General features: G+C 44.4%; 1 pseudogene; it reads left to right on the top strand.

Annotated features, from left to right (window-relative positions):
* Nucleotides 1-1,823: 1,823 nt before the first annotated feature.
* Nucleotides 1,824-1,941, top strand: LOC126093798 (5S ribosomal RNA; annotated as a pseudogene).
* Nucleotides 1,942-25,280: the final 23,339 nt, after the last annotated feature.

The raw sequence follows: 25,280 nt of genomic DNA, 5'->3' as shown, positions 1-25,280 counted from the left end.
AGGTTAGTTAGGTTTAAGTAGTTCTAAGTTCTAGGGCTCTGATGACTTCAGATAAGTCCCATAGTGCTCAGAGCCATTTGAACCATCTACCGGGAGTCGCGAACTAATAAGCCTTTAGCCTGACACTCTGTAAGCAGCTTTTCAAACACCTGCATCCTACTTCTTCGGGCATGTCGAGCAGAAGACTGAATGTTGATCGCTGTCGCTGGATTGCTGTTTGGTGAGATAGTTCATATTATAGGGGTTATCCGAAGGCATTGCTTATCTGCAACGTTCTTTTGTTAATCATGCATGAGATACTTGTATTTCAGGGTTCAGTTTTTACTAACTCACACTGCAAAAATGCTATGAATCGCGGGAGTGGAGGAGGAGGGGGAGGAGATTAGTGTTTAACGTCCCGTCGACAACGAGGTCATTAGAGACGGAGCGCAAGCTCGGGTGAGGGAAGGATGGGGAAGGAAATCGGCCGTGCCCTTTCAAAGGAACCATCCCGGCATTTGCCTGAAGCGATTTAGGGAAATCACGGAAAACCTAAATCAGGATGGCCGGAGACGGGATTGAACCGTCGTCCTCCCGAATGCGAGTCCAGTGTGCTAACGACTGCGCCACCTCGCTCGGTCGCGGGAGTGGACTTCTGTTACACGTGCCGTTGTAAATTGTTTATTATCTTTGTGAAGTCAGTAGATACAAAATCCAACTTACGTCATTTAATCGGCAGTGCTACATAGTTGCCGACCGCATTGGCCGAGCGGTTCTAGGCGATACAGTCTGGAACCGCGCGACCGCTAGGGGACTGGTGACCTCAGAAATTAAGTCCCATAGTGCTCAAAGCCATTTGAATCATTTGGCTACACTGTTCACTGCTCCCTTTAGTACATTCAGTGCTCTGTGTCGGGTATGTTAAATTGTTCAAACAATAAATACGTATCTGCAGTTTACCAAATTCGTGTTGTTGTGTGTCAAGAATTCTGTATTATTCTGCGTATTATTTACAGGCAAATTGCAGGAAATATTAATCATATATTATTTGTTATTTCGATTTCCTTGCTCATTTGCTTGTTGTTTAACTCCATTAACGTAACTGATATTCTACAGCATTTACCTGATAGCACAGTGCAATATGCAGTCTCAGACTGCGTACATTGATGCATTTTAATACATTCATATTTCATTACATGTTGAAATTAGTTCCCCACATTCTGAATGCTTTCCATACCATTCGGCGCATGAAGTTTACAGTATCAAAGACAAGTGGTGACGCTGGAACGATTTGCAGAAATGCTGTAGGCTAGCTGATTCTACAGAAGAGCATAAATCTTTGATATCGCATATTCGGCTTTGATGATTTCATAACAGGCTTTATATCCCTAATGAGCGATGCGGCCCGCTTCAATCTCTCAATTGACGGCTGTGCTGTCGTGTGACCATATTTGCCCGAGCGCACCTCAGTGTGATGGTACTGGAGCCTCGATAGTTGTAAGGTGTGCTCCAAGCGGTATGGGGTCGGAGGAAGACCGCGTCATGATGTGGCGACGGAGCGCTGTGCTGTTTGCTGGTTAATCCGTGAGCCTGTAGGGACAGGGGGGTGTTTTGGATGGCCAGTGGAGATGTATGCAAGGAACGCGACTGTGGCTGAGTCGCGTTCGCTGTTTGTGCCTAACAGGCTGTGCCTCTGGAAGAAAACTTGTGTGGGACAACCTGAATCGCGGATTTGCGGCGATGTCCTGCCTGATGGGACCGTTGGGTCCCTTTTACCAAAAAACCCTTTTCTTTCTTACTTTTTTCTTTTTTTTTAGCTTTCGATAGTATTCTATCTGGTCTGGGGCAACGGCCTTGACGCAGTGGATACACCGGTTCCCGTCAGATCACCGAAGTTAAGCGCTGTTGGGTGTGGCCGGCACTTGGATGGGTGACCGACCGGACCGCCTTGCGCTGTTGCCTTTTTTTCGGGGTGCACTCAGCCTCGTGATGTCAATTGAGGAGCTACTCGACCGAATAGTAGCGGCTCTGGTCGCAGAAAACCATCATAACGACCGGGAGAGCAGTGTGCTGACCACATGCCCCCCACCCCCCCTATCCGCATCCTGATCTGAGGAGGACACGGCGGTCGGATGGTCCCGATGGGCCACTTGCGGCCTGACGACGGAGTGCTGTCTGTTCTGTACGGATTCCAACTGTTGTTTCTCGGACAGTTGGGTCGGCGTCCTACCTGACTGTAATGTCACTGTGGGTTCATATGGAGCCTTGGCGACCCAAGCTAAACGTTCTGTTGTTACTTCTGAATAAAAATAGTCTGTGTTGCGTAATTATTTAATATACACTACTAGCCATTAAAATTGCTACACCACGAAGATGACGTGCTACAGACGTGAAATTTAACCGACAGGAAGAACATACTGTGATATGCAAATGATTAGCTTTTCAGAGCATTCACTCAAGGTTGGCGTCGGTGGCGTCACCTACAACGTGTTGACATGAGGGAAGTTTCCAACCGATTTCTCATACACAAACAGCAGTTGACCGGCGTTGCCTCGTGAAACGTTGTTGTGATGCCCCGTGCAAGGAGGACGTACCACCACGTTTCCGACTTTGATAAAGGTCGGATTGTAGCCTATCGCGATTGCGGTTTACCGTATCGCGACATTGCTGCTCGCGTTGGTCGAGATCCAATGACTGTTAGCAGAATATGGAATCGGTGGGTTCAGGAGGGTAATACGGAACGCCGTACTGGATCCCAACGGCCTCGTATCTCTAGCAGTCGAGATGACAGGCATGATAAACGCGTGGCTGTAACGGATCGTGCAGCCACGTCTCGATTCCTGAGTCAACAGATGGGGACGTTTGCAAGGCAACAACCATCTGCACAAACAGTTCGACGACGTTTGCAACAGAATGGACTATCATCTCGGAGTCCATGGCTGCGGTTACCTTTGACGCTGCATCACAGACAGGAGCGCCTGCGATGGTCTACTCAACGATGAACCTGGTTGCACGAATGGCAAAACGTCATTTTTTCGGATGAATCCAGGTTCTGTTTACAGCATCATGATGGCCGCATCCGTGTTTGGCGACATCGCGGTCAACTAACATTAGAAGCGTATATTCGTCATCGCCATACTGACTTATCACCCGGCGTGATGGTATGGTGTGCCATTGGTTACAAGTCTCGGCCACATCTTGTTCGCATTGACGGCACTTTGAACATTGGACGTTACATTTTAGATGTGTTACGACCCGTGGCTCTACCCTTCATTCGATCCCTGCGAAACCATACATTTCAGCAGGATAATGCACGACCGCATGTTGCAGGTACTGTACCGGCCTTTCTGGATACAGAAAATGTTGGACTGCTGCCCTGGCCAGCACATTCTCCAGATCTCTCACCAATTGAAAACGTCTGATCAATGGTGGCTGAGCAACTGGCTCGTCACAATACGCCACTCATTATTCTTGATGAAATGTGTACTCTTGATGAACTGTGGTATCGTGTTGAAGCTGCATTGGCAGCTGTACCTGTACGCCATCCAAGCTCTGTTTGACTCAATGCCCAGAATTATTAAGGCCGTTATTACGGCCAGAGGTGGTTGTTCTGGGTACTGATTTCACAGGATCTGTGCACCCAAATTGCGTGAAAATGTTATCACATTTCAGTTCTTGTGAAATATATTTGTCCAATTGATACCCGTTTATCATCTGCATTTCTTCTTGGTGTAGTAATTTTAATGGCCAGTTGTGTAAATGACTCAGTTCGCCCTCTTGGTGGACCATCAGATTGTGTAAAAAAGGGCTGTGTGCAAAACTGTGTGTCATCAAGCCGTATAAAATGGGAAGTGGACGCGACAGTTAATGGTTATGTCGCGTTTGTTTTCCATTGTTAAATATTTTCGCAACCAAGGGTTCGAAACTTGTTGTTGTAGCACCACACCACAATAGAATTGAATAATTCTTACTTTCTGTTATTCATACATCTCATTTAATGTTGTTAACTTTAATCAATGATATGTTTACTAAGCTGTTTTTTAAGAGTTAAACCTTTCATTTGTAGTAGCAGCTAGGAACTGATTTAAACCAAAGTTTTTAAGATTCTAAATTCTATTTGCGTTTACATTTGTTAAGTTCGTTAAATCAACAACTGTAAATAATTTTTGAACTTCAAACAGACGCTTCTTCCACTTATCAGAAGTCTGCAGCAACTGCAGTAAGATTTTCTGGTAATAATTCGTCACTGTCGCCTCAAATGTTTCACTAAGTTGCAGTGTTATGTCTTGCAACATTTTTCTGCATGCTTTATTAAATAAATTGTTGTGATGGTTGGAACTGTAAATGGTGCTGTAGCTGTTGCACGCTTGGGTCTGCCATTCCACCCCGGAACCAGTGTGCTGAACTGTAATGTACTTTGTTGGAGGAATGCAATGCGTTCGCACCTAATGCACCGTGACCGACTGTTAAGTCGCTATACTAAAACACCGTGTTCGCGTGTGTGTATTTTTATACTGCTGTGCCTCCCATTTACCTTAGCACGATTAAAGTTTGAACTGCTCATTTAACTTTCGTTTTTGTGCTATAGCCAGGTTGCATTCGTTAATTAATCACACGGCCTACAGCTCTGTAAACGTTAGGACATAGCTTGTTCAACTTAGGGCCTGTTACGATTCAGGTACGCTAGTAACCCAAACTTAAAATTGAGACGTAACCTTATAATCTTTCAGGAAAGCTATTATTTATTTGTAGATAGCGGGTGCGAGTTATATTTAGAACATCAGAGCTGATAGGTACCATCAAAAGCATCCACCTTTTCATTTTGCGATATCATTTAATATTGAGCTCTTAATTTACCGACTCAGTGGCGAACCACGTATTAATTATACTTTGTATAAAACAGCTGCAAGAGTCTGATGATTTTATGAACAGTTTATCGGCTCAGTAAGACGTTTGATCTGTTATATGCTGTCGTACTGATTCGGTTTCGGACTATTTGTAGACAGCATTGCGGAAAACTTACTCCTGAGGAACAAGTATTACTGCAGAAAGTCCGTTAACTGTATGCCTATGTGACACTTGTGCTGTCAATCTGCTACTGCGACTCATCAATATTGCTGATACAGTTACCATATCACGATGAGAACGAACCTTGAAATTAAACAGACACCTGGTTTATTATGTCTTGAGTTCATGCCACCCCCCCCCCCCCCCCCCCCGCCCCGCCGTCGATCTGAAGTGCACTGTGAATACAGGCACACGCACACATCCAGATTTTCACTTCAACCACTGCCCTTGAGGATTCCGTATCGTCCCCGCTAAATAATAAAATCTATGCTTCCGTACTGCGTAACAGTAACCACAGAATAAATTTTTCAAGTCCCCATTCGGACCAACAGTTCCGAGCCATGACTCACACAGGGGTTGGACAAAAATATCTAAAGATCGCGAGAAATGCGTGCTTGAACATCGAAGTCCAACGCGCACGAAAGTGTGTGTTGAGTTATCGTGACAGACGGTTAGTGAGGAGGACTGTGACGAAAAATAAGGACACGAGAGCTGCAAAAGTCACTGCAGCATTGGTCCATAAAACCTGGACTTTGGAGCTATAAAAGAAAGTAATTTTGTCGGATGAGTCTTGTTTTACACTATTTACATCCCAATCCCAATCCCAATCCCAATCCCAAAGGAAGGCCGGCCGGGGGGGCCGAGCAGTTCTAGGCGCTACAGTCAGGAACCGTGCGACCGCAACGGTCGCAGGTTCGAAACCTGCCTCTGGCATGGATGTGTGTGATGTCCTTAGGTTAGTTAGGTTTAAGTAGTTCTAAGTTCTAGGGGACTGATGCCCTAAGAAGTTAAGTCCCGTAGTGCTCAGAGCCATTTTTTGAACCCAAAGAAAGCAGGTGTTGACATGTGAAAATTACCGAACTACCAGTTTAATAAGCCACGGCTGCAAAATACTAACACGAATTCTTTACAGACGAATGGAAAAACGGTAGAAGATCAGTTTGGATTCCGTTGAAATGTTGGAACATGTGAGGCAATACTGACCCTATGACTTATCATAGAAAATAGGTTAAGGAAAGGCGAATCTACGTTTCTAGAATTTGTAGACTCAGAGAAAGCTTTTGACGATGTTGACTGGAATACTCTCTTTCAAATTCTGAAGGTGGCAGGGGTAAAATACAGGGAGCGAAAGGCTATTTACAATTTGTACAGAAACCAAGTGGCAGTTATAAGAGTCGAGGGGCATGAAAGGGAATCAGTGGTTGGGAAGGGAGTGAAACAGGGTTGTAGCCTAACCCCGATGTTATTCAATCTGTGTATTGAGCAAGCAGTAAAGGAAACAAAAGAAAAATTCGGAGTAGGAATTAAAATCCATGGGGAAGAAATAAGAACTTTGAGGTTCGCCGATGACATTGTAATTCTGTCAGAGACTGCAAAGGACCTGGAAGTGCAGCTGAATGGGATGGACAGTGTCCAGAAAGGAGGATATAAGATGAACATCAACAAAAGCAGAACGAGGATAATGGAATGCAGTCGAACTAAATCTGGTGATGCTGCGGGAATTAGATTAGGAAATGAGACGCTTAAAGTAGTAAACGAGTTTTGCTATTTGGGGAGCAAAATAACTGAGGATGGTCGAAGTAGAGAGGATATAAAATGAAGACTGGCAGTGGCAAGGAAGGCGTTTCTGAAGAAGAGAAATTTGTTAACATCAGGTATAGATTTAACTGTCTGGAAGTGTTTTCTGAAAGTATTTGTATGGAGTGTAGCCATGTATGGAAGTGAAACGTGGACGATAAACAGTTTAGACAAGAAACTTTCGAAATGTGGTGCTACAGAAGAATGTGAAGATTAGATGGGTAGATCACATAACTAATGAGGAGGTATTGAATAGAACTGGGGAGAAGAAAAATTTGTGGCACAACTTGACAAGAAGAAGAGATCGGTTGGTAGAACATGTTCTGAGGGATCAAGGGATCACCAATTTAGTATTGGAGGGCAGCGTGGAGGGTAAAAATCGTAGAGGGAGACCAAGAGATGAATACATTAAACAGATTGAGAAGGATGTAGGTCGCAGTAGGTACTGGGAGATGAAGAACCTTGCACAGGATAGAGTAGCATGGAGAGCTGCATCAAATCCATCCCGTTAATTGTGGTAAGCAAGACCACAACAACAACAACAACAACATCTTTTGGCCGAGTTTACGTGCCGCGAGTGAAATATGGCAGGGCTTCGGTGGCGCTATGTCGTATAGTGGTATTGTCCGCCCCGATAGCTGAGCAGTCAGCGTGATGGATTGCCGTCCTATGGGCCTGGGTTCGATTCCAGAGTGGGTGGGAGATTTTCTCCGCTCAGGGACTGGGTGTTGTGTTGTCTTCATCATCATTTCATCCCCATCCGGCGCGCAGGTCGCCCAATGTGGCGTCGAATGTAATAAGACGTGCACGTCCCGTAAGGGGCCTCCCGAGCAATGACACCAAACGCTCATTTCATTTCCATATCGTGATATTCACGGCCCCATAGTTACTCTGCAAGGTCTCGACGCGCAAGTCGCCGAAGTGGCGTCAAATCGAAAGACTTGCACCAGGCGAACGGTCTACCCGACGGGAGGCCCTAGCCACACGACATCATCATTATCATCTGCAAGGTCGCAGTACTACCAAGGATTATATAACAATTTAGGCTATCACGTTCATCCAATCGTATACTGTTTGTTCCCCAGCGGTTATGCTGTGTTCCAAGGCAGCTAGATCGCCGTCCACACACATCGCTGCGTCCAGGACTGGTTTTGTGAGCAGGAGGGTGAACTGTAGCACCTTCAATAGCCCGCACAGTCACTCAGTATTAATGAGCCTTTGTCGTAGAATTTGGCAAGAAGGGCGCTTGGTCGCTAACGATTTCCCATCATCGTGACACGAACGTGCCAGTATTGTGGAGGAAGACAGGTATAAGATTCCCTTGAAGACAATACAGGGCCCGTATTTATCTATTCCGAGACGACTGTACGCCGGTTTGAACGCCATCGCGTTTCTCACACAATGTAAGGCATAGAGATGTGTTATTTTTTTGTGTTCCCATATTTTTGTCCAAGCCCTGTACTTGTACCGTCTACGAGCTGATCTTGCAGTGTCGACTGCTTCTAAAAATGCCCACTTCCTAATCTTTGGGAATCCTCGCATCATCTGTGGTCTTCGGTCCAAAAGAAGTTGAGATTCGAGGAGTAGTAATGGTACCGATATCCGTACCCTTACATTCATCTAGCTCGGGAGAACTGGCAGGTGCCAAACAATATTACGTCTGTCAATACGTTTCCCGTCCGTAAATATTTACTTTTTCATTTCCATTTCGAACTGTTTTTTTCAGTAACTCCTTCTTCATACACTGATTCGCATTCATTTCATAATATCTGCAAACTTTATTTGAACTCATAGCTCTCTGTTATTAGAACGTTTTGACACGTTTGTAATTGTTGGTCTCATTTGTAAAACAGATTTGGTTGAATGATCATCCCGTTAATTGTGGTAAACAATTTCTGGCTGGTTTTACTTCCTCATGTTGTTTCTCTGTTCCTATTTTCTTTGCAGGTTTGCAGTCTTTTAATGAAATGGAGCCACTCACAGTTTCACCAGTAATTTTGTCATAGTTATGTTTCAAATTTTTCTTTTCGTCGAGAGCAACTGTCATTATAATTTTAATTCCTAGAGGTAGAGATTATGAAAAACGTTTTTATGTAGTGATATATGCGTGAAAAGCAAAATCAATACTGTAATTTAAGTACAAACTTTCCAGCTCTTCTTATTTTTATTTGGCATTTGTGAATCCTTTGTCTTCAGCTGTTATAAAAGTCATCAAGAGGTTACATTGGTGCTATCAAATTTTTCTATTCTAGAATCATTAGAAATCTTCAGTGCTGCTTTTTTGTCTCCGTGAAAGTCTGGACTACATTATGGAAAAAAATTGTAAGACCGAGAAGCAATCGTACGACATAAACGAAAGCCGGTAGACGTGTTCGTACAACTGAAAAGTGATGTCTATTCCAGTGTCACGCCAGCTGTGTAAGAGTGGTAGTAGTAGCGCAACTATCGGGTTTGTTTTAAATAAATGATGTGACGGTAGTAAGCGTTAGTTACCTTTCACATTGGAGGTGGTGAGTTGATGTCAGTTAAGAATGCCTTTAAGGCGACGTCATTATCAACACGTCACTGAGTTTGAACGAGGTCGTGTAATAGGGCTACGAGAAACTTCTGCTGTATTGCACAAAAACTTGGCAGGATTGTAGTCACTGTACTTGATTGCTGGCAGCGGTGATCACGAGGATGTACGGTCGTCAGAAGGTCGGCTCCGGACTGCCACATGTCCGTACCTACAAGGAAAACCATCGTGTGAGGCTTAGGGCCCTGGCTCGTCGTACTGCAAATGCAGGAGCAATTGAGCAGCAGTTGTCACCAGAGTGACACAACGAACTGCTGCAAAGCGGTTACTTCAAGGACGGCTCCGAGCCAGATGCCCTGTATAGTGCATTCCACTGATCCCGAACAACCGCCGTTCGTGGCTTCAGTGCTGCCAAGCGAGAGCTCACTGGAGCGCAGGGAGAACGTCTGATGTACACTCCTGGAAATTGAAATAAGAACACCGTGAATTCATTGTCCCAGGAAGGGGAAATTTTATTGACACATTCCTGGGGTCAGATACATCACATGATCACACTAACAGAACCACAGGCACATAGACACAGGCAACAGAGCATGCACAATGTCGGCACTAGTACAGTGTATATCCACCTTTCGCAGCAATGCAGGCTGCTATTCTCCCATGGAGACGATCGTAGAGATGCTGGATGTAGTCCTGTGGAACGGCTTGCCATGCCATTTCCACCTGGCGCCTCAGTTGGACCAGCGTTCGTGCTGGACGTGCAGACCGCGTGAGACGACGCTTCATCCAGTCCCAAACATGCTCAATGGGGGACAGATCCGGAGATCTTGCTGGCCAGGGTAGTTGACGTACACCTTCTAGAGCACGTTGGGTGGCACGGGATACATGCGGACGTGCATTGTCCTGTTGGAACAGCAAGTTCCCTTGCCGGTCTAGGAATGGTAGAACGATGGGTTCGATGACGGTTTGGATGTACCGTGCACTATTCAGTGTCCCCTCGACGATCACCAGTGGTGTACTGCCAGTGTAGGAGATCGCTCCCCACACCATGATGCCGGGTGTTGGCCCGGTGTGCCTCGGTCGTATGCAGTCCTGATTGTGGCGCTCACCTGCACGGCGCCAAACACGCATACGACCATCATTGGCACCAAGGCAGAAGCGACTCTCATCGCTGAAGACGACACGTCTCCATTCGTCCCTCCATTCACGCCTGTCGCGACACCACTGGAGGCGGGCTGCACGATGTTGGAGCGTGAGCGGAAGACGGCCTAACGGTGTGCGGGACCGTAGCCCAGCTTCATGGAGACGGTTGCGAATGGTCCACGCCGATACCCCAGGAGCAACAGTGTCCCTAATTTGCTGGGAAGTGGCGGTGCGGTACCCTACGGCACTGCGTAAGATCCTACGGTCTTGGCGTGCATCCGTGCGTCGCTGCGGTCCGGTCCCAGGTCGACGGGCACGTGCACCTTCCGCCGACCACTGGCGACAACATCGATGTACTGTGGAGACCTCACGCCCCACGTGTTGAGCAATTCGGCGGTACGTCCACCCGGCCTCCCGCATGCCCACTATACGCCCTCGCTCAAAGTCCGTCAACTGCACATATGGTTCACGTCCACGCTGTCGCGGCATGCTACCAGTGTTAAAGACTGCGATGGAGCTCCGTATGCCACGGCAAACTGGCTGACACTGACGGCGACGGTGCACAAATGCTGCGCAGCTAGCGCCATTCGACGGCCAACACCGCGGTTCCTGGTGTGTCCGCTGTGCCGTGCGTGTGATCATTGCTTGTACAGCCCTCTCGCAGTGTCCGGAGCAAGTATGGTGGGTCTGACACACCGGTGTCAATGTGTTCTTTTTTCCATTTCCAGGAGTGTATTTCTTGATGAAAGCTGGTTGTGCCTAGGTATTAGTGGTGGTCGAGTGTTGGTTAGAAGGAAACCAACTGAGGGCCAGCAACGATGTGTCTTCATGGTAGACACTCTGGACCTACACCTAGAGTATCATCTGGGATGCGATTTCGTATTACAGCAAGAGCACTCTCGTGGTTATATCACGCGCCCTGACTGGAAATTTGTATGTCAGTCTGGTGATCCGATCTGATGTGCTGTCATTCATGAACAGCATTTAACGGGGTACTTTTCATAAGGATAATGCTCACCCACTTGTCGCGGTTGTAACCCAAGACTTTACAGACTATCGGCATGTTGCCTTAGCCTGCTCAGTCAGCAGATCTGTTATGAATCGAGCATGTTTGGTGTTTGGGATATATTATTTTTAATTTATTAGGTGATTTTTTTTTGTTACAGCATGATTCTTTCTCTCAGGGATATTATCTTTTCTTATCACTTTTACTTACGTAAATAAGTAAATAAGAAACGGGTTCTTGAAGGACCGTTGTTATTCATGTACCAACCTTAGATTTTGAATGTGATGACTAAAATATAGTTGCTGTTAACTGAATTGAATGTAATTTTGTTAATTTATATTTGCTGACTGCAAAGCAAGGCTCGAGAGAATTTCGACTGTTGCCGCGGAGCGGCCTAGATAAAACTTACTGAACTCATGGAATCTGTATAATTCAAAAAATGAACTTTAACGTTAAATTAATTATCTGTTGCAATTTAGAAAGGTTCTTATAACGAAATCTCTCGCATTTAAAGTTACTGTTAACACTTTGAAAAATAAATTAATACTTCGGCGCGTAATGGCCGACCAGACGCTGCATCGGAAGATGAGCTTCCCGCAGGACAAATTACTGAAAAAATGCTTATTAAAAATAATTAGCCGCTACGACCATTTGAGATGACAACTGTTACAAAGAAATTCATTTTTTGATAACAATAGTTAGATTATTTTAGCAGAATACAGAATAACTTACATAAAATATATTTAGCCGCTCAATGACTGCCTTCCTTATCGCGAAACAAAACAGTGTGTGTACGATAAAGTACGTCCGTCCTTCTCGACCGTAGAATCGCGTCTCTTAGCGATCCTTTTTTATTTTCATAGACATGTTTTAAATGAAGATGCTACTTTTAAATTATCACTGCATACCAGTTTTTTTCAAGAACATTAACTGTATCTTTTATACTGATTATGTTAATAAAATACGTTAAGTCTTTGCAAATAATTTTTAGTTCACCTTTAACGCTTCACAATATTGTTCACTGCCTACAACCGATAAAAATGTCAATATTTACGTGACGTACTGTCACATACGTCATAGGATAACAACTCTAGTATCATCCGCAAACAGCATTAAACGTCCCTGTATTGACCGACCGAGTCAACAGACATGGAACTCTACGCCACAAACTGATATCCGGCATCTGTACAACACAATACATGAATGTTTGCATGTTCACCTTCAACATTCTGGCGGTTACACCTGTTATTAAAGTAGCAACATTTCGTATTTGGAATGGCTTATCTTGCCCTTACATTAAACTGTGACATTGGAATTGTAATCATTTACATATATTACCTAGACAAATGTATTCTCGAAATTTTCTAACTCTACATTAATTATTTCTTGGGGATGTGACTTTTTTCCGGCAGTGTATAAGAGCAATGTCAACGCTCAGCTAAAATGGCATGAGAAGCTAAAAATTTTTTAATGCGATGACACTACGACTCAACTTGAATCTCTTGAAGTAGTAACGAAAGGTTTAATCTGACGCGATCCTCTTCTGTTTCCTGGGAATCAGTGTTGAAGCGCTCAGTGTGATAGAGAGAGAGCGAGAGAGAGAGAGAGAGAGAGAGAGAGAGAGAGAGGGGGGGGGGAGGGAGGAAGAGGGAATTATTTCACGCTATTTTCAACATTTAAATTTCAAGACCTGAGTATCTGCAATGGTAAAAACGGGCCTGGATGAATAACACGAAAACTCTGCTTAAGACACGAAGTCCATTTCAGGATTACTGACTTTATCTGGTGTGACGAAAATAAAACTGCCCCGATACGAGTTTTCAGCTTTGCAAGATAAGGACATTCAGACGGCAAGGAGATCATTAGGAAAAGAGAGACAGATAAACGACCATATGGAACGTTCAGCCTCAGAAAGGCTACACACACCTGGTGCTGCGAGAGAAAGCACCAAGGACCACTCCTGTAAAACTTGCAGACTCACTGGTATTTCCGTCCGAATTCGTAGCCGTTTGCCGATGCATTGTGGTTCAGCGCGCAAGCGAGTAGCTGTGCCACATCGGAACGCTGTATAAAGAGTAGAAGTAAAAAAAAGAAAAAGAAAACTCTTGACAAACGGGGCCATTGTGGCTGAATACGAGCTACAAAGTTGCTCTCCCTTGTTGTGAAACTTCATACGCTGCTTCCGTGAATTTGGTCTGTGCAGAAAATTCAACCACGCACTTCGATATTCGGAGCCGCCAGGGTGTCAGTGCATTCCTTTATTGCATTCCGTCAAATAAACTTTCCAAAGAAACCGATAAAATCTGCAATTGATTTTTACAGTAAATGAAATATATTATAATACGTATTTGTCAAGACACTGTCAAAAAGAAGGATGTGGAAACATCTGCATCTTAAGTTATGAAAGAATAATTCATTTTGAATCTCATTTACTGTGATTCTTGAATTTATCTTAATTTGTAGTAAATCCGACTTACGATCTGCACGTGTTACTTCCTGTTTGTTAACAAAGAAGAAGCAGCAGGGCATGGTTCATGGTTCGCAGTTTGGGGGCAACTTCCATTTAGCTGGATCTCTTCCGCAACAATGCTGCTTCAAACGAGTTGTGCTACAACTGCTTTCATTCGAATACATTCTATTGCAATTCAGCTACATATCAGTAAATATTCTCTGCTTACCAATGGCTTAAGTTGTTAACACTTAATCAGTATTTTAAAAAGGCTTCAGATAGTGTAAACTATTTGGGTAAAATCTTATAGTCTAAAACCAATGGGGACAGTTTAGGAATACATCGTGAGATTTCAGATATTGTCTACAATTTGACTGTAACTTTTATTTCGATAGACGTCCTCCTCGACCAGTATTCCGCCACAGAATTATGCTTCAATTTCTAATTTAAAATTTGGACCTACAGTAGGTCCGAGATTGATAGCCTGTAACATTGGTTTTCTATTCAATTGACGAAAATATAATTTTGAGCCATTGACGTATACTGTTTTTCTCCTGTGAGGATGGTTGCTGTAACTGCATCATGATGATGATATTGATGATGATGTTTAGTTTGATGGGTGCTCAACTGTGCGGTCATCAGCGCCCGTACAAATTCCCAATCCGTACACAGTCAGGTCTTTCCACTTTCACGAATGATGATTAGAATGATGGATGAGGACAACACAAACACCCAGTCCCCAGGCAGAGAAAATCCTCAACCCAGCCGAGAATCGAACCCGGCACCCCGTGATCCACAGGTAGCAACGCTAGCCTCTAGACCACAAACTGCGGACACTGCTGTAACTGCTACCGGTAGCGAATAAAAATATGTAATTCTACATCAGATGGTGCAAATATGTTTTTTTTCATAATATTAAAAATATGTTCTCCATATTAAATGACAGCCACATTTCCATTGAGAGAATGTCGTTAAGCTGATCTCGTTTAATCCCAACGAATTCCATACGAACAAATCAGTTAAAGAACACAAATTTAACAGAAGCGCTTTTAACTCTGTCTGAATTCTGTCTCAGTAATAATCATAAATAAAGATCAAAACTAATATTTCTTTGGAAACTCATTCAGCAACTATAAAAACAGTCTTCCAGCACTACACAAGTCATATAGTGTTTAGAAAAATTCAGTACGTACTAAAGCTGTCCATTTCAATCATTTCGTAACTACATAATAACAGGCAAAGATTAATTACAGAACATTCATACACAGATGAAAAACTCATTAGAAGAGAGAGTTCACGCAATAAGATTCAGCATACATAAATATCAAAGACTTAAACTGCAGAAATTCCTGTATCAATGGCATCACTTACATTTGTGGTAAAAGTGTATATTTTTGTTATGAAATTACGACAAAAGAACTGTGGCTATGAAGAGTTTCAAACATCTTAACAACATGTTAACATAAAGATTTCAATAACTAATTCTGCACTGTCTGAGAAATCGGTAGACGATTAGTAGCGATATTTGCTACATTTTCCAGCTAACTTTTAGAAGAAGGGGTACATCTTTCAGTAGTAAACAAAGCACATGCAAATACGATAACTGTTGAAGATATATAGATGCCACCACTATGCTTCATGATGTAACAATCAGTGACTTAGACAAATTGATAGAGGACCTTAAATACAAATGCAAATATAGATGTGAGAGCTGAACGTGAAGCAGAAATAATAAATGATCTAGTTTTTGTTGTATATCTACGTAGGAAAGCAGAAGCGTCGATCCATAATCATTCATGAGATTACAGACTTGTCTTACCAAAGAAAACAATATATTACATTTTAGTACTCATGATCCAGTTCCTGAAATAGATTCCTCTTACACCTACAAGTGAATGTAAAACAGATCATTATGGTTAGAACGAACGCTCACATTAGCAATTATAAACGAGTAATAAACGATAAAATTCATAAAAATATTAAAGGAAAAATCATAGTTGCATAAATTAAGACTTTATTACTTGTCCACCATTGCAGCTCCAAACCCCACTGAAGTCACTACTACGTGATCAGGGCGTAGGATCCTGAGTTAGATATTATTTTTTCCATAGCTAAATCTAATGATTATCCGCTACCCTTTGTTTAAAACATTTATGAAAAATTTGCCAATAAATATAAAGACATTTGAACAAATGAAGTAATTGTAGGGAAAAATGAAACAATGAAATATATTTCTTTACCATACTATGAGGCAGTTAGTCTTAAAGTTGCAGCTGTTTGTAGGAAACTCAAAGTTAAAATTGCTTTTTTAACTAAGAATAATTTGGGACAGATTTTAGATCATGGCATAGCTAAAGTAAAAGTGGCATGTTACGTAGGTCAGACTGGACGAAAACTTTGAGGCTAGATTTGCTGAACATGTCACTGTTGACAGAAAGGACGCGGCTGAGAGGTCGAATTTTGCAGCCCACATTATAAATAGTGGACATGAACTTCCTCGAACTGAGGCGCATGTGAGGTTATTACATAGAGCGGAAAAGGGAAATTATCTTGATTTGCTAGAGGATATGGAGATCTTTTGTCATCATAGATCAGCTAGCGTGTGCCTTCTCAATGAGCACGTGATGATGAGGGGAGTTTATTTTTGGTAGCTCATCGCCGAGCATTTGCTTGATTGGTATGGAAATGATAGGACAAGGAAAGACGAGAGGGGGGCGGAGGAGAGAAGAGTGAAAGGGGGGGGGGGAGAAAAATAGATTGGTGATATGAATGATGTTATTGTGACTTAGTTTGTGTTGATGCCCTTTAATTGGGCTTTTGCTGTCTTGTCGGCTGCACCAACAGACATATGGTGTCTTTTTTTCCTTTATTGCATTTCAGTTTCCCATCGGGGTGGGCTGGCAGCAGCATATGCGCTGTTCTTCAGCTGAAACACATAGAACAAACAACAGAAGACATTTAAAAATAGCAAAGGAGAAAACATTGTGAACATAGATATAAAAAATGGGGGAACATCATGGAAGACAATAGACAAAAAAGGAGCGACTGTAAAATGGAAATGAAAACCGTAAAAAAAGTAGTACACACAAAAAACCACACACTGGAACAGTTAAAAGAACACAAGGCGCAGTATGACTGGAGCATAAAAGTATCGACGGATGGCGTAGCACATAACAAACACTGACAGTAACACTAAGTACAAGGCCAGCACACAATTAATATCACACCTCTCGACGCGCAGGAGAAACAGCACTAAACACAACACTGACATGGTACACTGATGATGATCAAAACAGAGGATCTGCCAGGCGCAAGGAGATGAGACAGAAAGGAAGAAGGGAGGGAGGGATAGAAAGGGGGCAGATGGGTGGGGCGTGCGTCGAAGAGGGCCAGGTAGGGAGAGATGTGGGAGGGAAAGAGGCAAGGATGGGATGCAGGGTCTCGGGGGGGGGGGGGGAGGAGGAAAATCTGCTGTGGGAGAACGAGGGGAGAGGAAAAAGGGGGCCCTGGGGAGGGGGGAACAAGGTCAGATTATAGTTGGAAGGAAGGGTATATGTCACAGAGAGGTTCATCATCCGGTAGAGGGCGGCGCTGGAAATTGCCGTGATGAAGGAGATGGAGGGTGTGGAGGTGGAGAGAGGGAGGGAAACAGTGGTAGAGGTGCAGAAACTGGGTGGGGGGAGGGGAAGGAGTAAATCAGGGGGTGGGGGGGATAGAGCCTGAGGACAACTTAAAGGATGTGGATATTTTGGAGGAATAGGAGGAGGTGGGGGAGGGGAATGAGTTCATAAAGTAGCTGTGTGGGGGAAGGAAGGCGGATATGGAAGGCAAGGCAGAGTGCATAGCGTTCGAGGATTTGGAGGGCCTTGTAAAAGCGGGTGGGTGAGGAGATCCAGGCAACACTGGCATAACAGAGGATAGGATGTATGAGGGCTTTGTAGGTGTGGAGGATGGTGGAAGAGTGCAATCCTATGACCGGCCAGACAGGAGTTTCCGGAGGCAGAGGTGTGAATGGGTTTCTGCTGGATGGTCTGGAGGTGAGGGATGCAGGTGAGGTGACGGTCGAGGGTGAGGCCAAGGTATCTCAGGGTGGGGGTGAGCTGGATGGGATGACCATAAAGGGTGAGGTAGAAATCATGGAGATGGAAGGAGCAGGTGGTGTGGCCTAAGATGATTGCCTGGGTTTTGGAGGGGTTGAGACAGAGGAACCACTGGTTACACCAAGTGGTGAACTGGTTAAGGTGGGTTTGGTGGGTGTGATGGGACCATTGAAGGATAGAATAGAGAGCAAGGAAGGCGGTGTCATCAGCAAACTGGAGATCCTGGACCAGTGGGGGTGGCTTGGGCATATCAGCTGTATACAAGAGATAAAGGAGAGGACAGAGCTCTATGGGATGCCAGCAGTGAGATAAAAGATACAGGAGTTGGTGTTATGGAGAGTGACATAGGAAGGATGGTGCGAGAGGAAGGAAGTGACCAGACAGACAAAACTGATAGGCAGGGCATAGGTTTGGAGTTTAAAGAGGAGACCGGGATGCCATACACAGTCATAGGCATTTTGGAGGCGAGGGAAACAAAAATGGCGGAGCGACAGGAGTGGAGCTGGAGGGAGAGAAGGTGAACCAGGTTAAGGAGTTGGTCTTCAGTGGAGAAGGAGAGTAGGAATCCACGCAGGGTAAGGTGGATGAAATGGTGTTGATTAAGGTGCTGATGGATATGGCGGGAGAGGATGGATTCGAAGACCTTACCAAAGTCAGAGGTGAGGCAGATGGGACGATAGGAAGAGACGACAGAAAGGGTTTGTAAGGTCGAGGAATAAGAGGATGCGGGAAGTCTTCTACAGGTCAGGGTAGAAGCCGGTAGACAAGATGACGTTATAGAGATGGGCGAGGACAGTCAGGAAGGAATAGGGGCTTTCTCTAAGGTGGCGGTAGGTGACACAGTCGTGACCAGGGGTCGTGTTGCGTTAGGACTGAAGTTTAATGTCTTGTGCTGTGATTGGAGTGTTGATGTCGGAGGGGGCAACTACCCCAAGTACTGGAGACTAGGAGCAATTGGAGCGACCGAGGTATCGGTACGTTCCATGACAATGGGGAAAAGAGAATTATCAAAGTTGGGATCATCTGGGATGGAGACGACCTCTGAAAGGTGGGAAGCGAAGTGGTTGGCCTTACTGAGGTTATCAGGAAGGAGACGGTCGTTATGGAGAAGGGGTTAGTGGAAAACGGAATGGGAACCAGTAAGGTAATGGAAGGTGGACCAATACTTGGAGGAGTTGATAGGGAGGTCGGCGTTGAGTCGTGTGCAGGTCTGGCGACAGTATCAGCGTTTCATTGCTGTAATAAGGTTCCGTATGTGTTGCTGTATTTGCCAATGGTGTTGGAGTGTATCCCTGTCACAGGTGCACAGGAAGGAACGATAGTGGCGGCAGGATTCATGGAGGAGGAGGACAGCCCACGGAGGGAGAGTGGGACGGTGGGGGTGGATGGTTTCAATAGGAACATGGGCCTCCACGGCGTCAGTAATTACCTTCTGAAGGAAGGACGAGGCGTGGATGATGTTGTTAGGATGGCGATAGGTGATGATGATGAGCGTTTGGCGTCATTGGCCGGGAGGCCCCTCGCGGGGCAGGTCCGGCCGCCTTGGCGCAGGTCTTATTACATTCGGCGCCACATTGGGCGACCTGCACGCCGGATGGGGATGAAATGATGATGAACACAACACAACACCCAGTCCCTGAGCAGAGAAAATCTCCGACCCAGCCGGGAATCGAACCCGGGCCCGGAGGACGGCAATCCGTCACGCTGACCACTCAGCTACTGGGGCGGACGGCGATAGGTAAGAGGGTGGCTTTCGATCTGGGTGGTGATGGATTCCCAGTAGGCATCCCTGTTGGCACAGTGGTAGTCATGGACGACCTTTGGAGGGGGTGCAGGGTTCTGAGCCGGAGGGGGTGGTGAGCAGACGCTATGGTGAGAAGGATGGGAAGGTGATCGCTACTTGTGGGGTCAAAGATGGCGACAGCAATACGCCCCAGGAGGTTGGCAGAGCCTATGACAACATCTGAGGTAGTGTCACTTTCGGGTCGGGTGTGCTGGGGAAGGGGAACACAGTCACCTTGGATCGTGGAGAGGAACTGATGCCACCGCCGAAGGGCGGCAGGAGAGCGGCTATGGATGTTGAGGTTCAAATGGTTCAAATGGCTCTGAGCACTATGGGACTTAACATCTGAGGTCATCAGTCCCCTAGAACTTAGAACTACTTAAACCTAACTAACCTAAGGACATCACACACATCCATGCCTGAGGCAGGATACGAACCTGCGACTGTAGTGGTCATGCGGTTCCAGACTGAAGCGCCTAGAAGCGCACGATCACACCGGCTGGTGATGTTGAGGTCGGCGGCAATCACATAGGTGGAGAAGGTGCTGTCAGTGTGCGAGATGAAGTCGTATGGAACAGGAGCAGTGGAGTGGACATAGATGGTGGCGCAGGTAATGGTGAGGGAGGGGAAGAAGATGCTGAGGATACAGTGTTCTGTGGGGTCATTGAGGAGAGGTTGTGGCCGGACGGGGATATGCTTAAGGTGGCCAATCGCGACTCCACCCTGTGCACGAGGACCAGGAGTGTCAGTGCGGTGGAGGATATAGGGAGAGGTGCGGATAGAATGGTGGGGCTGGAGAAAGGTTTTGTTCAAGAGGAAGGTGACGACCTGGGTGGCTGGAGAGGGTGGGCATGAGTAGGTCTTTGTTGGAGTGGAAGGAGCAAATGGTCTGGAAGAGGATGCGATACTCGTGCCGCGCCATGGTGGGAAGAGAGGAGGGGGGAAGAGAGGAAAGGGAAGAGGTTTAAACTAGGGTGCCGAGGCGGGTGAAGGTGAAGTGGGCTTGGTTATGGGAGTAAGTGGCAAAGGTGTTCAGTTGGAAAACGGAGCAGGCACCAAGGGACATATGATGTAGATTTATGTCTCATGATATACGTGCACACCGTAATTCACCTACGAGTTCTCAATTCATCCTATCGAGCCAGTGTTAATTTTCCCATATATGAAGTGTGCTAGCACTTTATTTTAGCATTTGGTCTTGTTTCGTAAATACGTTTGTTTCGTTCGTGTCCGTAATTTTCTTATCTCAACTTAGTTTACATTACATGTGCATTCAGCAATGTGGCGCCCTCTGCCGGAAAGAAAGTCCGATCTTCCTGAATGTCATTAGATGGATGCCAACACCGTTTCACGTTGTGGCATTCTCATTAACTTTTGCTCCTGGATAAAAATATGATAAATAATTATAATTTTTTTAAAAATTTTCAATATTTTTTCGATGATGTGCTTCTCATCTATGTTTGTTCCTTTTTACTAATTTGTACAATCGCTTTTTGGCATATATACTGTACTACTTGGTTGACAAAATCTTTGTCAATATATCCATTTCATGTAAATATTTTAGTATTATATCGTTGTATTTTACCTCACTTTGTACGTCATACCTCTTTCTTCTTCTTCTCATTTTTATTTTAGCTGTATGTTTCGCATAGAGGGCGGGTTTGCTTTGCAGCGCCCCCTTATGGTATCTCGTTGTCATAGTAAATTCTCGATGTAATACTTTATGTTTGACCTCTGCTTAAGACAGTATTACTACTCAGGGCACATATTGGTTGAAAAGTAAATTTGTATGTTCAATTTAAATGGTTTAATGCGTCTATATACATTGGATTGGTTTACGTTGCTTTATGTACATTTATTCATTTGGTCACTGTTATTAATTACTTTTATTTTTATTCTTGTATTTGTAGCATCTCCAAAACGAAAGTAATGTCAGTGGGAAAGAAATATAAACGGATTGAGTGCCAAATAGGAGGAACAAAGTTAGAACAGGTGGACGGTTTCAAGTACTTAGGATACATATTCTCACAGGATGGCAACGTAGTGAAAGAACTGGACGCGAGGTGTAGCAAAGCTAATGCAGTGAGCGCTCAGCTACGATCTACTCTCTTCTGCAAGAAGGAAGTCAGTACCAAGACTAAGTTATCTGTGCACTGTTCAATCTTTCGACCAACTTTGTTGTATGGGAGCGAAAGCTGGGTGGATTCAGGTTACCTTATCAACAAGGTTGAGGTTACGGATATGAAAGTAGCTAGGATGATTGCAGGTACTAGTAGATGGGAACAATGGCAGGAGGGTGTCCACAATGAGGAAATCAAAGAAAAACTGGGAATGAACTCTATAGATGTAGCAGTCAGGGCGAACAGGCTTAGATGGTGGGGTCATGTTACACGCATGGGAGAAGCAAGGTTACCCAAGAGTCTTATGGATTCAGCAGTAGAGGGTAGGAGGAGTCGGGGCAGACCGAGGAGAAGGTACCTGGATTCGGTTAAGAATGATTTTGAAGTAATAGGTTTAACATCAGAAGAGGCACCAATGTTAGCACTGAACAGGGGATCATGGAGGAACTGTATAAGGGGGGCTATGCTCCAGACTGAACGCTGAAAGGCATAATCAGTCTTAAATGATGATGGTGATGATGATGATTGTATTTGTAGCACCGATGGTGACTGCTAATGAGCTGAAATCGGTCTGAAAAAGTGAATAAATAAAACATGATTTTGCAACTGGTTGCTGCATATTTGGTAATTTTATGGTTTACGGTCGCTGCACGACTTGGGAACCACATGGAGCCCACCATTCATAATATTTAGTGGGAATCACATACACAAGAGACTCTATTAATTATCATTCCGAGTCTACTAAGACACACCTGTATCCTTTGAGGGAAACAATTACAGGAAAGTGGAGCATGTGAGACGAGGTGGAATACATGTCAACAAATTATCTTTGGTACTGTCAATTTCTTGCCACGCTTAACATCCCATATCAAACATATGAACTAACATCAGAAGTGAAATTACAGTTACTTACTTATACAACCTTTTTGTTTGGAATCAAGATTGCCAGGGAAACCATCGCAATGAAATCAAAGACGGGAACAAGAAAAATTGGAAACTACATTAGAGGAAGGTAATCTTGCAGCGATATCTGAGTAAATCCGCACATAACTTAAAAATGAAAAGGAACACTTCATTCAACCACCACTGAAACGATACAGGTGAGCTAGAGAGATCCCAAAGTATAAATCAAAACCTCTAGACTAAAAGGAAACGAATGGGATATGATAGAAGCAGTGTTCGACGAGTGTCAGTGTCTACTTGGTTCACAGGGACCGCTAGCGGCGACGAACATCACACAACAGGATTCCAGCAAGAGATAACACCTCAGATTAGAGAGACCATACAGAGTTCCTCACCAGCTACAACCGTTACTTGATGAACTGATAGATCAGCAATTAAAGGATGGTATAATAGAGTTTTTGGATTCGCCATGCAATGCAAATGTCGTAATTATGCCAAGGAAATCTGATGATAGTGAAAAATGCTATAGACTCTGTTGTGACTGCAGCCATTTCAATGGCAAAACAATTTCGGACTTGTATCAGATTACAGAATAACCGTTATTCTGTTCCAGACATATTGCAACAGTTAGATATCGATCTGTGTAGAATTAAGCATTGCACACAATGAGATAGCATACACTTGCAGCATCATTACTTCGTTCACACACGGCGACGAAGCCCTTAAAGTGTCTTGCCTTAGAAGGCAAATCCCAAATCCCAAATTCCGTGATTTAATTTGCGAAATTATACGGCAAGATTGAGGGCAATATCTCGAACAACCAAATGCAACCTACATAGTGCTCTCGACATGCGATTCGTCGCACGGACAACTTTAACCCGTTAGGGTACAGAAATGATTTAAATCAGCGTCATTTTTCTTGCAGCTCTAAAAGATACATTAATCTTAAACAAGACACGGTAGGTACTCATTTGAAGATAGACGAATAAAGATGCAACATGGCCGTTTTCAGTATGAACAAGGAGAGTCCCAGTTCAAGAACTACTCATGACAATTAACTGAAAAACTCAACGAAACGAAGCTAAAGCACTCTCGAACGTAATCAAGTAGTAAATGAATTGGTTTCTTCATAATCGAGAAAAATCTGTTTGCGCTAATCGGAACAAAAACCATTCTTACCAGGGTAGTGGCAGGATTCAGAGCAGCAGAGGCGGTAGCCTCAGAAGTCCGTTTTCTTAAGGTGGTGGTGGTGAGGGGGGGGGGGGGAGGAGATTACTCTACCACGCAAACATCTGGGGTTACACTCGTCTACTCGTCTGCTACGAACCGTTCTCGGGGGAGGGGGGGGGGGGGTGGGGCAATGGGTCCGAACCGCACAATAGCCCTAGGTTCGTTGTGGTTCGGCGGTAGGGTGGGTGGACTGATGTGGCCTGTTGTGGGGTTGTGAACCACTGAGGTCTACAGCGGAACGAAGCCTCTCCGTCGTTTCTAGGTCCCCAGTTCAATACACAATATACCCAAAGTATTCCATGTCAACTAAATAAATGAAATAAATAAGACTTGGTCGTTTTTCGGCACTTTTGCATTTCACTACTTGTAATCCCTATTCCCACCCTACGGCAGTAGATGTATCTTCCTTACACAGCAGTTTTACACAGATAAGGAGTCATGCACACACTCAGATTTGATTGTAACTGCTTCATTCATTCCTGTGCTATGCTTTTACATCGCCCCTTTTCACCTCACCCTTCGCCATAGGGGTGTTATGTGTGTCTTACTGTCACAGTAATTTTTCGCATGTGCCAAACGATATATGTGCCACGTATGGTAGAAATTGCTTCAAGTGTTACAGAGATATTATCACACGTCGCTGTCGTAGTCCCACAGCCTTTCCCCCTAGGGATGAGACGTCATCTGAACAATCACCAATACGCCTACTTACACCAAAACGTCGATACTAATATCGGTCGTTATCGAATAGTTTTATATGTCGTGGCTGCTCATCCCCAACCTCACCCCTGTGGGTGGTAGGGGTATATTAAACAACAGCATTTTTATTCTGAAATCAGATATTGGATTATAGGACGTACGAAGGAGTAGAAATACACTCAGTTCATAGTTTAGTAATGATGAAGAACAGAGTGAAGCTTAAGACAATCGAATAGAAGAATCAATGCGAAAGGAAGTGGGATACTGAAATACTAAGGAGTGATGAGACGCGTCTGAAGTTCGCTATGGATGTGAATACTGCGATATGGAATATCACAGTAAACAGTTCAGTTGAAGAGGAGTGACTCTCTCTAAAAAGAGCGTTTACAGATTATGAGGATCAACCTTCGATGAAATTAAAAGCAAGAGTGGAAACAGACATGTCTAATGACATGATAGAACAAAAAATGGACATAGGAGATACAGTATCGGATTCAGAATTTCAAAGATCTCTTGAAGACGTGAGATCAAATAACGCAGAAAGGATAAGTAGCACTCTATCGGAATATCAAAAACCTTTGGAGGAAGTGACCACCAAACCACTATTGAAGTTGGCTTGGAGAAACTAAAACACTGGCGATATTCCATCACACTTTGAGAGAAAATCTCATCCACAGAATTCGAAGATAGCAACAGCAGATTGACGTG

Source organism: Schistocerca cancellata, chromosome 7 (assembly GCF_023864275.1).
Source record: "Schistocerca cancellata isolate TAMUIC-IGC-003103 chromosome 7, iqSchCanc2.1, whole genome shotgun sequence".
Taxonomy (NCBI): domain Eukaryota; kingdom Metazoa; phylum Arthropoda; class Insecta; order Orthoptera; family Acrididae; genus Schistocerca; species Schistocerca cancellata.
The sequence above is the reverse complement of the archived record's forward strand: the minus strand, read 5'-3'. Positions and strand labels throughout refer to the sequence as shown.